Source organism: Rhinoraja longicauda, chromosome 6 (assembly GCF_053455715.1).
Source record: "Rhinoraja longicauda isolate Sanriku21f chromosome 6, sRhiLon1.1, whole genome shotgun sequence".
In the NCBI taxonomy this organism is placed as follows: domain Eukaryota; kingdom Metazoa; phylum Chordata; class Chondrichthyes; order Rajiformes; family Arhynchobatidae; genus Rhinoraja; species Rhinoraja longicauda.
In genome coordinates, this window is record NC_135958.1 from 82077499 (window position 1) to 82090692 (window position 13194).

Sequence of the window (13194 nt, forward strand, 5' to 3'; positions counted from 1 at the left end):
TGAGGTGCCATCAATAGACAATAGACAATAGGTGCAGGAGGAGGCCATTCAGCCCTTCGAGCCAGCACTGCCATTCAATGTGATCATGGCTGATCATTCTCAATCAGTACCCCGTTCCTGCCTTCTCCCCATACCCCCTGACCCAATGGTGACATTGATGACACGAATCAGCATCAATGGTGCCAAAATGGAGAAGATGGAGAGCTTCGAGTTCCTGGACGTAAATATCACCAACAATTCGACCTGCACCAACCAAATTGATGCTATGGCCAAGAAAGCTTGCCAACGCCTCTACATCCTCAGCAGACGAAGGACATTTGGCAGGAGATAGACACAAACAGCTGGAGTAACTCAGCGGGCCAGGCAGCATCTCTGGGAAGAAGGAATGGGCGACGCTTCAGGTCGAGACCCTTCTTCAGACTGGTTAGGGACAAGGGAACAAGAAATATAGACTTTGATGGAGAGAGATAAAGATGAATTAATGAAAGATATGCAAAAAAGTAAAGGTGATAATCGAAACAGGCCATTGTTAGCTGTTTGTAGGGTGAAAATGAGAAGCTGGTGCGCCAGAGAGGAGGCACTCTGCGAACTGTACCGGGCCATCTCTGAGCAGCAGACAGCACACCCAGATGGCTTTCTCATCGTAGCTGGGGACTTCAACCATGCTAACCTAAAAACTGTCATGCCCAAAGTATACCAGCATGTTGATTTCCCAACACGAGAAAACAACACCTTGGACCTTGTCTACACGACCATCAAAGGAGCATACAAGGCTTCCCCCCTCCCCCACATCGGCCTCTCTGATCACCTCACCGTTCTGCTGAAACCGGCATACAGACCCCGGGTGAAAGTCACCAAACCGGTTTCAAAAGAGGTACGTGTGTGGTCAGAGGACAGCACAGCTGCACTCCAAAACTGCTTTGAGACTACAGACTGGGACATGTTCAAGCAGGCAGCAACATACAACAACACAACCAACATTCAGGAATACACAGAGACAGTTACAGGCTACATCACCAAATGCATTGACGATGTGACCCACACCAGAGCCATCACCATCCGGGCTAACCAGAAGCCATGGCTGACAGGGGAGGTCCATGGGCTGCTGAGGGTCCGCAACGCTGCCTTCAGAGAGGGCAATCCAGCCGGTCTCAGAGCAGCCAGGGCCAACCTTTCCAGTGGCATCAGGAAAGCCAAACAACACTACACCCGGCGCATCACAGCCCACTTCAGTGACAGCAGAGACACACGGAGCCTGTGGAAGGGTATTAGGACTATAACGGACTACAAACCCTTACCACAGACCTGTGACAGTGACACCTCTCTCTTGAACGACCTCAACGGCTTCTTCGCACGCTTTGAAGCTCAGAGCAACACACCTGCGCAGAAAACAACTCCTCCCCCCAACGACCAGGCTATTTGTCTGTCTCCAGGCAGTGTGAGGAGCACACTGTTAAGGATTAACACCCGGAAAGCTTCTGGACCTGACAACATTCCTGGTCGTGTGCTAAAAGACTGCGCAGCTGAGCTCACAGATGTCCTCACAGACATCTTCAACATCTCCCTGAGCCAGGCTGTTGTTCCCTTGTGCTTCAAAGAAACCACCATCATACCTGTGCCCAAGAAGTCTTCTCCATCCTGCTTCAACGACTACCGCCCTGTAGCGCTGACTTCAACCATCATGAAGTGCTTCGAGAGGCTGGTCATGAAGCAGATCAGATCCAACCTCCCCCCCTCCCTGGACCCGTTTCAGTTTGCATATCGAGCTAAGCGGTCCACTGAGGATGCCATCTCCTCTGCTCTACACCCAGCCCTCACCCACTTGGACACTAAAAACTCATATGTTAGGATGCTGTTCATAGACTTTAGCTCAGCATTTAACACCATCATCCCCCAGCAGCTGGTTTGTAAACTAACAAATCTGGGCCTCAGCCCCCTTCTCTGCAACTGGCTGCTGGACTTCCTCACTGCCAGACCCCAGTCCGTACGGGTCGGCAGCAACACATCGGACACCATCACGCTGAGTACGGGTGCCCCACAAGGATGTGTGCTAAGCCCCCTGCTCTTCACCTTGCTGACCCACGACTGCACACCCACCTACAGCTCCAACCACTTCGTCAAGTTTGCGGATGACACAACAGTGGTGGGTCTCATCAGCAACAACGACGAGACCCACTACAGGAAGGAGGTGGACCAGCTGGCCGCGTGGTGCACAGACAACAATCTCTTCCTGAATGTGGAGAAAACAAAGGAGATTGTTGTCGACTTCAGGAGAACGCACACCCAACACCCCCACCCACTGACCATCAATGGTGCTGCTGTGGAGCAGGTGAGCAGCACCAAATTTCTGGGGGTGAACATCACCGAGGATCTCTCCTGGAGCAACAACATCACGTCCATCGCCAAGAAAGCCCAGCAGCGCCTCTACTTCCTCCGCAAACTGAAGAGAGCGGGAGCCCCCACACCCATCATGTACACTTTTTACCGAGGTGCCATCGAGAGCATCCTCAGCAGCTGCATCACTGTGTGGTTCGGAAGCTGCACAGCCTCCAGCCGTAAGACCCTGCAGCGCATAGTGAACACTGCTGAGAGGATCACTGGCGCCTCACTCCCAACACTCCTGGTCCTTTACACCACCCGCCTCACCCGCAAAGCATTGAGCATTGTGGGTGACCCCTCCCACCCCTCCAACAGCCTCTTCACCCTCCTGCCTTCAGGGAGAAGGTTTCGCAGCCTGAGGTCAAGCACCACCCGACTAAAGAACAGTTTTTTCCACCAGGCTGTCAGGATGCTGAACTCTCTCCCCTCCCTTCCTCCTCTCTCCCCTGCCCCTATGGGACCTGGACTTTAACACCCCACACACACGCACATCCAGCACCAGACACTTTTTTAAAAAAAATTTGAAGTGACTATATTTTATATTTTATGTTTTATGTTGATTGTTGTTTGCTGTGCCTTTTGTTTTATGCACTTTGTTCCTCGGGATTGTGGGAAACGGTATTTCGATTTTCTGTCTGTGTGAACTGGCTGAGGATTGACAATAAAATTGACTTTGACTTTGACTTTGACTTTGGGGGGGGAGGGATCGAGAGGGAATGCCGGGGCGAACTGAAGTTAGAGAAATCAATACTCGTACCATTGGGTTGTAAGCTGCCCAAGCGAAATATGAGATGCTATTCCTTGAACTTGCATTTAGCCTCACTCTGACAATGGAGGAGATCCAGGGCAGAAAGGTCTGTGTGGGAATGGGAAGGAGAATTAAAGTGTTTAGCAACCGGGAGATCAGTTAGGTTCGGGTGGACTGAGCGAAGGTGTTCAGCAAAACGATCGCCCAGTCTACGTTTGGTCTCGCCGATGTATAAGAATCCACATCTTGAACAACGGATATAGTAGATGAAGTTTGAGGAGGTGTAAGTGAACCTCTGCCTAACCTGAAAGGATTGTTGGGGTCCCTGGAAAGAGTCGAGGGAGGAGGTATAGCGACAGATGTCACATCTTCTGCGGTTGCAGGGGAATGTGCCTGGTGAGGGAACAGTTTGGGTGGGAAGGGACAAGTTAACCAGGGAGTTGCGGACGGAACGGTCTCTGCAGAAGGCAGAAAGGGGTGGAGATGAGAAAATGTGATTGGTGGTGGGATCCCGTTGGAGGTGGCGGAAATTTTGGAGAATTATGCAACGGCTGATGGTGTGAAAGGTAAGGACTAGGGGGAGGGTGAGCAAGGGCGGAGCTGCGAGATACTGAGGAGACACGAGTGAGAGCCTCGTCTATGATGGGAGAGGGGAACTCCCGTTCCCTAAAGAATGAGAACAACTCGAACGTCCTGGTATGGATCACCTCATCCTGGGTGCAGATGCGGCGTAGACAGAGGAATTGGGAGTAGGGGATAGAGTCTTTGCAGGAAGCAGGGAAGAAGTGTAGCTGAGATAGTTGTGGGAGTCGGTAGGTTTGTAATAGACATCAGTCGATAGTCTATTTCCTGTGATGGAGACTGTGAGATCTAGAAAAGGGAGGGAGGTACTGTAATAGCACCACCTTTGGTGGAGGATTGTAAATGTTTGAATAAACCACAGTGCAGCTGTGCAGCCTTGGAGTTAACTTGTTCTGTGTCTGAGCTCAAGATATCACAAATTGGCGATGAGCGTGGGATCATCGACTCCCCACCTTTACTTGTCTGTGTAGATAAGGAATTCTACAGAGGCACGAAGAAGGTTGTATAACGTTTGGTGTCAAGGAAAGTTGGAAATCGGCTCACAAAGTTGAAATCTGTGAGACTGATAAAACAAAATATATCTAACATAGCAAAGAAGAGTGGGAAGACAGAGGATTGGGACTCTTTTAAAGAGCAACAAAAGTTAACTAAAAAGGCAATACGGGGAGAAAAGATGAGGTACGAGGGTAAACTAGCCAATAATATAAAGGAGGATAGCAAAAGTTTTTTTAGGTACGTGAAGAGGAAAAAAATAGTCAAGGCAAATGTGGGTCATACTCATATCATATACATACAGCCGGAAACAGGCCTTTTCGGCCCTCCAAGTCCGTGCCGCCCAGTAATCCCCGTACATTAACACTATCCTACACCCACTAGGGACAATTTTTACATTTACCCAGCCAATTAACCTACATACCTGTACGTCTTTGGAGTGTGGGAGGAAACCGAAGATCTCGGAGTAAACCCACGCAGGTCACGGGGAGAACGTACAAACTCCTTACAGTGCAGCACCCGTAGTCAGGATCGAACCTGCGTCTCCGGCGCTGCATTCGCTGTAAAGCAGCAACTCTACCGCTGCGCTACCGTGCCGCCCAGGGTCCCTTGAAGACAGAAGCAGGGGAATTTATTATGGGGAACAAAGAAATGGCAGACGAGTTAAACCGTTACTTTGGATCTGTCTTCACTGAGGAAGATACACACAATCTCCCAAATGTTCTAGGGGCCGGAGAACCTAGGGTGAGGGAGGAACTGAAGGAAATCCACATTAGGCAGGAAATGGTTTTGGGTAGACTGATGGGACTGAAGGCTGATAAATCCCCAGGGCCTGATTGTCTGCATCCCAGGGTACTTAAGGAGGTGGCTCTAGAAATAGTGGAAGCATTGGAGATCATTTTTCAATGTTCTATAGATTCAGGATCAGTTCCTGTGGATTGGAGGATAGCAAATGTTATCCCACTTTTTAAGAAAGGAGGGAGAGAGAAAACGGGTAATTATAGACCAGTTAGTCTGACATCAGTGGTGGGGAAGATGCTGGAGTCAATTATAAAAGACGAAATTGCTGAGCATTTGGATAGCAGTAACAGGATCATTCCGAGTCAGCATGGATTTACGAAGGGGAAATCATGCTTGACAAATTTACTGGAATTTTTTGAGGATGTAACTAGGAAAATTGACAGGGGAGAGTCAGTGGATGTGGTGTACCTCGACTTTCAGAAAGCCTTCGACAAGGTCCCACATAGGAGATTAGTGGGCAAAATTAGGGCACATGGTATTGGGGGTAGGGTACTGACATGGATAGAAAATTGGTTGACAGACAGAAAGCAAAGAGTGGGGATAAATGGGTCCCTTTCGGAATGGCAGGCAGTGACCAGTGGGGTACCGCAAGGTTCGGTGCTGGGACCCCAGCTATTTACGATATACATTAATGACTTAGATGAAGGGATTAAAAGTACCATTAGCAAATTTGCAGATGATACTAAGCTGGGGGGTAGTGTGAATTGTGAGGAAGATGCAATAAGGCTGCAGGGTGACTTGGACAGGTTGTGTGAGTGGGCGGATACATGGCAGATGCAGTTTAATGTAGATAAGTGTGAGGTTATTCACTTTGGAAGTAAGAATAGAAAGGCAGATTATTATCTGAATGGTGTCAAGTTAGGAGGAGGGGGAGTTCAACGAGATCTGGGTGTCCTAGTGCATCAGTCAATGAAAGGAAGCATGCAGGTACAGCAGGCAGTGAAGAAAGCCAATGGAATGTTGGCCTTCATAACAAGAGGAGTTGAGTATAGGAGCAAAGAGGTCCTTCTACAGTTGTACCGGGCCCTGGTGAGACCGCACCTGGAGTACTGTGTGCAGTTTTGGTCTCCAAATTTGAGGAAGGATATTCTTGCTATGGAGGGCGTGCAGCGTAGGTTCACTAGGTTAATTCCCGGAATGACGGGACTGTCGTATGTTGAAAGGCTGGAGCGATTGGGCTTGTATACACTGGAATTTAGAAGGATGAGGGGGGATCTTATTGAAACATATAAGATAATTAGGGGATTGGACACATTAGAGGCAGGAAACATGTTCCCAATGTTGGGGGAGTCCAGAACAAGGGGCCACAGTTTAAGAATAAGGGGTAGGCCATTTAGAACGGAAATGAGGAAGAACTTTTTCAGTCAGAGAGTGGTGAAGGTGTGGAATTCTCTGCCTCAGAAGGCAGTGGAGGCCAGTTCATTGGATGCTTTCAAGAGAGAGCTGGATAGAGCTCTTAAGGATAGCGGAGTGAGGGGGTATGGGGAGAAGGCAGGAACGGGGTACTGATTGAGAGTGATCAGCCATGATCGCATTGAATGGCGGTGCTGGGTCGAAGGGCTGAATGGCCTACTCCTGCACCTATTGTCTATTGTCTATAAAATGGCGGTGCCCAATGGATATATCGGAAGATTGGGCGAGTTCCAGCAAAGCCGGGAAACGTTCAGTGCGTACATCGAACGTTTAGAGATGTTTTTTGCTGCAAATAACATCACTGAAGTAGACGTTTTTAATGCAGAATCAAGACGTTTGAATGAAGCAATTAAAAATAGGAAAAGAGCAATTTCTCTCACTGAAATGGGTCCCGAGGTTTATGATACAGTGAAGAATTTATTAGCTCCAGCCAAACCAAAGGACACGCCCTTGAAGGATATTCTGAAGAAGTTAACAGAACATTATGACCCTAAGCCCTTAGAAATAGCTGAAAGCTATCGTTTTGGAACGAGATGCCAACTTCCAGAGGAGGATATTAGTAATTTTATCGTGGCACTCAAGAAGTTATCAATTCATTGTAATTTTGGAAATTTCTAAGACCGGGCGTTAAGAGACCGTTTCATGTGTGGACTAAGAAGTGAGCGGATCCAAAGTAAGCTGATGGCAGTGTATGACCTGACCTTTGAAACAGCTTGTAAAACTGCTTTGTCAATGGATATGGCAGAAAGGGGTTCGAGAGAAGTCAGGACAACTTCTAGACAATCAGCGGAAGAGTTGAACAAGCTGCAGTCCAGCAAACTAAAGACGGATAAGCCGACATAGACGTCAGAGAATCGTTATCCATGGAAGGGTAGCAAGATGACGGCAAAGCCATGCTATCGCTGTTTGGGCTCACATCTAGCACAGTCTTGTCCGTTCTTCAAGGCAGAGTGTTACTCGTGTCACAAGATGGGACACCTAGCGAAGGCTTGTCGAAAGGCTAAGCAGAAAATAGGTTCAACAACAAGTAAGCTGTATTCTGTGGAGCAACTGCAGACAGAGGAAGAGCTACTCGAGATATACACCATCTGCAGCAATGAGCTAGTAAACCGGAAGACAAAGAATGTGTCCGTGCAAGTCCAGTTGAATGGAGCTCATGTCAGCATGGAAGTCGACAGAGGAGCATCTGTGAGCGTGATTCCAGAATTGGTGTATCGGGAGAAGTTGAGTCAAATTCCTTTGGAAGCGAAGCAAATCGAGCTACGTGGTTACTCTGGAGAGAAGATTCCAGTGTTAGGATGCGTACATGTACCAGTTAGGTATAAGGAGCAACAGGCGGAGTTGCCCCTCGTAGTTGTAAAGGGGGATAAACCTGCGTTGCTAGGTCGGAATTGGCTGCAGATCTTGAAGCTCAAATGGAACGAGATATTCCTTGTTCGTGAAGAATTCAAGTGTCCGGAGGACGTAATCAAGAAACATCCGAAGGTGTTTAGCGACCAGGGAGAGCCAATTAAGGGGTACAAGGCGAAAGTATGTGTGAAGCAGGATGCGACACTGTGAATTGTAAACCACGGGTTGTGCCGTACGCTCTTAAGGACAAGGTCTAGAAAGAACTGAAAAGACTTGAAGCCAAGAACATTATCAGTAAGGTAGAAAATAATGAATGGGCAACACCCATTGTACTTGTACCTAAACCTGATGGTAGTGTTAGACTGTGTGGGGATTATAAGGTGACCATAAACCAGGTACTGGAAGATAGCAGACCAGATACCATACCAACGGCAGAGGATTTGTTTAGCACCCTCACAGGCGGCCAAGTTTTCACAAAAATGGACTTGACAAATGCCTACTTGCAGTTGGGTGTAGAAGACGAATCTAAATCCAAGCTAACTATTAACACGCATTTGGGATTGTTTCAGTTCAATAGGCTTCCATTTGGTATATCATCAGCCCAAGGGATTTTTCAAGGGGTAATGACACAAATTCTCGAGGGAATTGAAGGTGTGGTGTGTTACTTGGATGACATCCTCATCTCAGCCCCCTAACAGGCAGACACATGATGAAAGGTTGGAAGTGGTACTCAAACGACTTGAAACACACAGTGTAAGAGTAAAGGCACAGAAGTGTAAGTTCTTTCAGAACTCGGTAGAGTACTTGGGTCATAAGATAGACAAGGATGGTCTACACCTCACCAAGGGTAAGGTTGATGCGATAAAAAATGTGCCACTCCCAGAAACATATCTGAGATCCGATCCTTTTTAGGATTAGTGCATTACTATGGGAAGTTTGTGCCAAATCTGTCCACCTGTTTACATCCCTTGAATGAGCTTTTGAGAAAAGATGTACCATGGAAGTGGACACGTAAATGTGATCAAGCTTTCAAGTCATGTAAAGCTCAGTTGGCAGAGAGTTCAATGCTTGTTCATTACGATGTCAATAAGCCAATGAAGTTAGCATGTGATGCTTCACCATATGGTGTTGGTGCTGTGATCTCTCATGTTTTAGAAAATGTAGAGGAAGGGCCAATAGCATTTGCGTCTAGAACACTCAATGCCAGTGAGAGAAATTATGCACAAATAGAGCGAGAGGCTCTTGCATTGATTTTTGGTGTTAGGAGGTTTCACAAATACTTGTATGGTAGAAGGTTTGTAATCGAGATAGATCACCAGCCATTGACAGTGATCCTAAATCCAAAAGCACACATACCAACTCTGGCAGCAGCCAGAATGCAAAGATGGGCATTGATATTGTCTGCATACCAGTCTGACATTCAGTATCGTAATGCAGCAGAACACAGCAATGCTGATGCCATGTCGAGATTATCTTTGGAATCAGAGGTTACCCCAAACAGTGAGGACTTGCTTTACTTCTCTCACGCAGATGAGTTGCCTATCACATCAGGGGACATTCAGAAGGCTACTCGCACTGACAGATTTTTGTCAAAAGTGCAGCTGTGCAGCCATCGAGTTAACTTGTTGTTCTGTGTCTGAGCTCAAGATATCACAGGTGTCAGAGATGGTCCATGTGAATCTGAGCGCAGGATGGAAATTGGTGGTGAGGTTGATAAAGTCCACGAGTTGTGCATGGGTACAGGAGGTAGCACCGATGCAGTCAACAATGTAACAGAGGTAGAGTTTGGGGATAAGGCCAGTGTACACCTGGAACAGGGATTGTTCAACGTACCCTACAAAGAGGCAGGCATAGCTGGGGCCATAGCCACACCTTGGAAGAAGTGGGAGGGGTTGAAGGAGAAGTTGTTAAGGGTGAGGACCAGCTTTGCTAGGTGGAGTAGAGTGTTAGTAGAGTGAAATTGGATGGTTCTGTGGTCGAGGACGAAACGGAAGACTTTAAGGCCTTCCAGGTGGGGGATGGAGGTGTCGAGTGACTGAACGTCCAGAGTAAAGATGAGGGAGTGAGGGCCTGGAAAACGGAAATCATTAAAGAGATGATGGGCATGTGAGGTGTCTTGGACATAGGTCGGGAGAGATTGGACCGGGGGGAAGGGCATGTGAGGTGTCTTGGACATAGGTCGGGAAATATTGGACCAGGAGGGACAAGATGGAGTCGAGGTGCGTGGAAATTAATTCAGTGGGACAGGAGCATGCAGAAACAATGGGTCTGCTAGGGCAGTTGTGTTTATGAATTTTGGGGAGAAGATAAAACCGGGCTGTGCGGTGCTGGGAAACTATAAGGTTGGAGGCTGTGGAGGGCAGACAACCAGAAGTGATGAAATCAGAAATAGTGTGAGATTAAGGCCTGGTGCTTGTCTGTGGGATCATGGTCCAAGGATAGGTAGGAGGCGGTCTCTTGAGAGTTGTCACCTGGCCTCAGCCCAGTAGAGGTCAGCACACCAGACTACCACGGCACCTCCCTTGTCAGCGGGTTTGTTTATGTCGGGGTTGCTGCAGAGTGAGCGGAGGGCTGTATGTTCAGAGGGGGTGAGGTTAGAGTAGGTAAGGGGAGTGGAAAGGTTGAGACGATTGATGTCACCGTTGATGCAGTCCCTTCCTGCACAAGGAAGTTTGGCATCTTTCTAATGACTCTTAACAACTTCTATAGATGCATTATAGATAGCATCCTATTGGGAACCATCAAAACTTGGGTCGGCAATAGCTCTGTCCAAGACAACAAGAAATTGCAGAGTTGTGGATGTAGCCCAGTCCTTTGTGCAAACTGGCCTCCCCCAATCAACTCCATCACACATGCCAGTAGCCTCAGGAAAGCAGCCAAAATAATCAAGAACTACTCGCATCCTGATCATACCCTTGTCTGCCTTCTCCCTTCAGGCAAAAGATACAAACGTTCCCACCAGTTTTAGGAAGTGTATTCCCTGCTGTTATCAGACCTGAACGGTCCGTCAATAAGCTAAGGTACAGTCCAGATCTTCCAACTTACTTCATTACAGCACTTGCACATTTGTTCTCTACTTTTTCTCTGCAGTTGAACACTGTATTCTGCACTCTGGTATTTTTCTCTTTGCACTACCTGTTGTACTGGTTTATGGTTTGATTGTACTCATGTATAATATGATCTGACTGGATAGGATGCAAAACAAAGTATTTCATTATCTCAGTTCATGTGACAATAATAAACCAACACTAATATTGTATTTGGAGTTGTAGCATGTGACATAACTGGTTCTTAAAGACACATCATACGCATAAATGTTCTGTACAAGGATTAACCTTTGATGTACTTTCATATAGTTTGATTTGAAGTGCTGCATCAGAGAAGCACCTCCCAAATGAGGAGATATGTTTGAGATGTGCTGTGCTTTCGCTGGTGAAAGTAGGTGATCTCTTTGACCAAATTCTGGAAGAGTTTTCCTTTGTGGCAACATTTATCAATCATTATATCAAACTGTCAGGTCTCCCCTTAGCCTCTGATAATCCAGAGAAAACAATCCAAGTTTGCCCAACCTTAAAGCTAATACTCTCTAATCCAAGCAAAATCACAGTAAACCTTTTCTGCACCCTTTCCAAAGCGTCCACATACTTCCCGTGATGGAGCAACCAGTACTTCATACAATACTCCAAATGTGGCCTCGCCAAAGTATTATAAAGCTGCATTATGCAAGACCTGGACAACATTCATGCAGGTTTTCAAGCAATCATTGTTATAAATAGGAACCGTCTAACCATCTACACTTGACGTTCAATGATTGACCATCAACTCTCCGAGAGCCAAACTGGAGTGAACATGCCACGTAAATACTGCAGCTATAGCAATGTGTCACCTGACCTCCTGACACAACCTAGACAAGATCCCTATCAGGAGTGCAATGAAATGTTCTAGATGAGCACAGCTCTAATAACTCTCACCAGGCTTTTCAGGACAAAGCAGCCAGCTCTGTCGAGACCATCCACCACCGGCTGTCTGCAACACGTACAACCTACAACATGCACCGCAGTTACTTGCACAGGCAATTCCCAAACCCATTAGCTCTCCAACCTATGACACGGACAACAGCTGCACACAAAGATCACCCCTACAGCATCTTCTTCAGGTCGCATGCCAGGCTGATCTGCAAATCTATCATAGAAAACATAGAAAATAGGTGCAGGAGTAGGCCATTCGGCCCTTCGAGCCTGCACCGCCATTCAATATGATCATGGCTGATCATCCAGCTCAGTAGCCTGTACCTGCCTTCTCTCCATACCCCCTGATCCCTTTAGCAAAAAGGGCCACATCTAACTCCCTCTTAAATATAGCCAATGAACTGGTCTCAACTACCTTCTGTGGCAGAGAATTCCACACTCACCACTCTCTGTGTGAAGAAATGTTTTCTCATCTCGGTCCTAAAAGACTTCCCCCTTATCCTTAAGCTGTGACCCCTGGTTCTGGACTCCCCCAACATCGGGAACAATCTTCCCGCATCTAGCCTCTCCAACCCCTTAAGAATTTTATATGTTTCTATAAGATCCCCCCTCAGTCTTCTAAATTCCAGCGAGTACAAGCCCAGTCTATCCAGTCTTTCCTCATATGAAAGTCCCGCCATCCCAGGGATCAATCTGGTGAACCTTCTCTGTACTCCCTCTAAGGCAAGAACATCTTTCCTCAGGTTAGGAGACCAAAACTGCACACAATACTCCAGGTGCGGTCTCACCAAGGCCATGTACAACTGCAGCAGAACCTCCCTGCTCCTAAACTCAAATCATCTTGCTATGAATGCCAACATACCATTCGCTTTCTTCACTGCCTGCTGCACCTGCATGCTTGCTTTCAATGACTGGTGCACCATGACACCCAGGTCACGTTGCATCTCCCCTTCTCCCAATCGGTCACCATTCAGGTAATACTCTGCTTTCCTGTTCTTGCCGCCAAAGTGGATAACCTCACATTTATCCACATTATATTGCATCTGCCATGCATTTGCCCACTCGCCTAATCTATCCAAGTCACTCTGCAGCCTCCTAGCATCCTCCTCGCAGCTAACACTGCCACCCAGCTTCGTGTCATCCGCAAACTTAGAGATGTTGCATTCAATTCCCTCGTCCAAATCATTAATATACACTGTAAATAACTGGGGTCCCAGCACTGAGCCTTGCGGTACCCCACTAGTCACTGCCTGCCATTCCGAAAAGGACCCGTTTATTCCTACTCTTTGCTTCCTGTCCGCCAACCAATTTTCTATCCACCTCAACACTGAACCCTCAATACCGTGTGTTTTAAGTTTGTACACCAATCTCCTATGTGGGACCTTGTCGAAGGCCTTCTGAAAGTCCAGATATAACACATCGACTGGTTCTCCCTTATCCACTCTACTAGTTACATCCTCG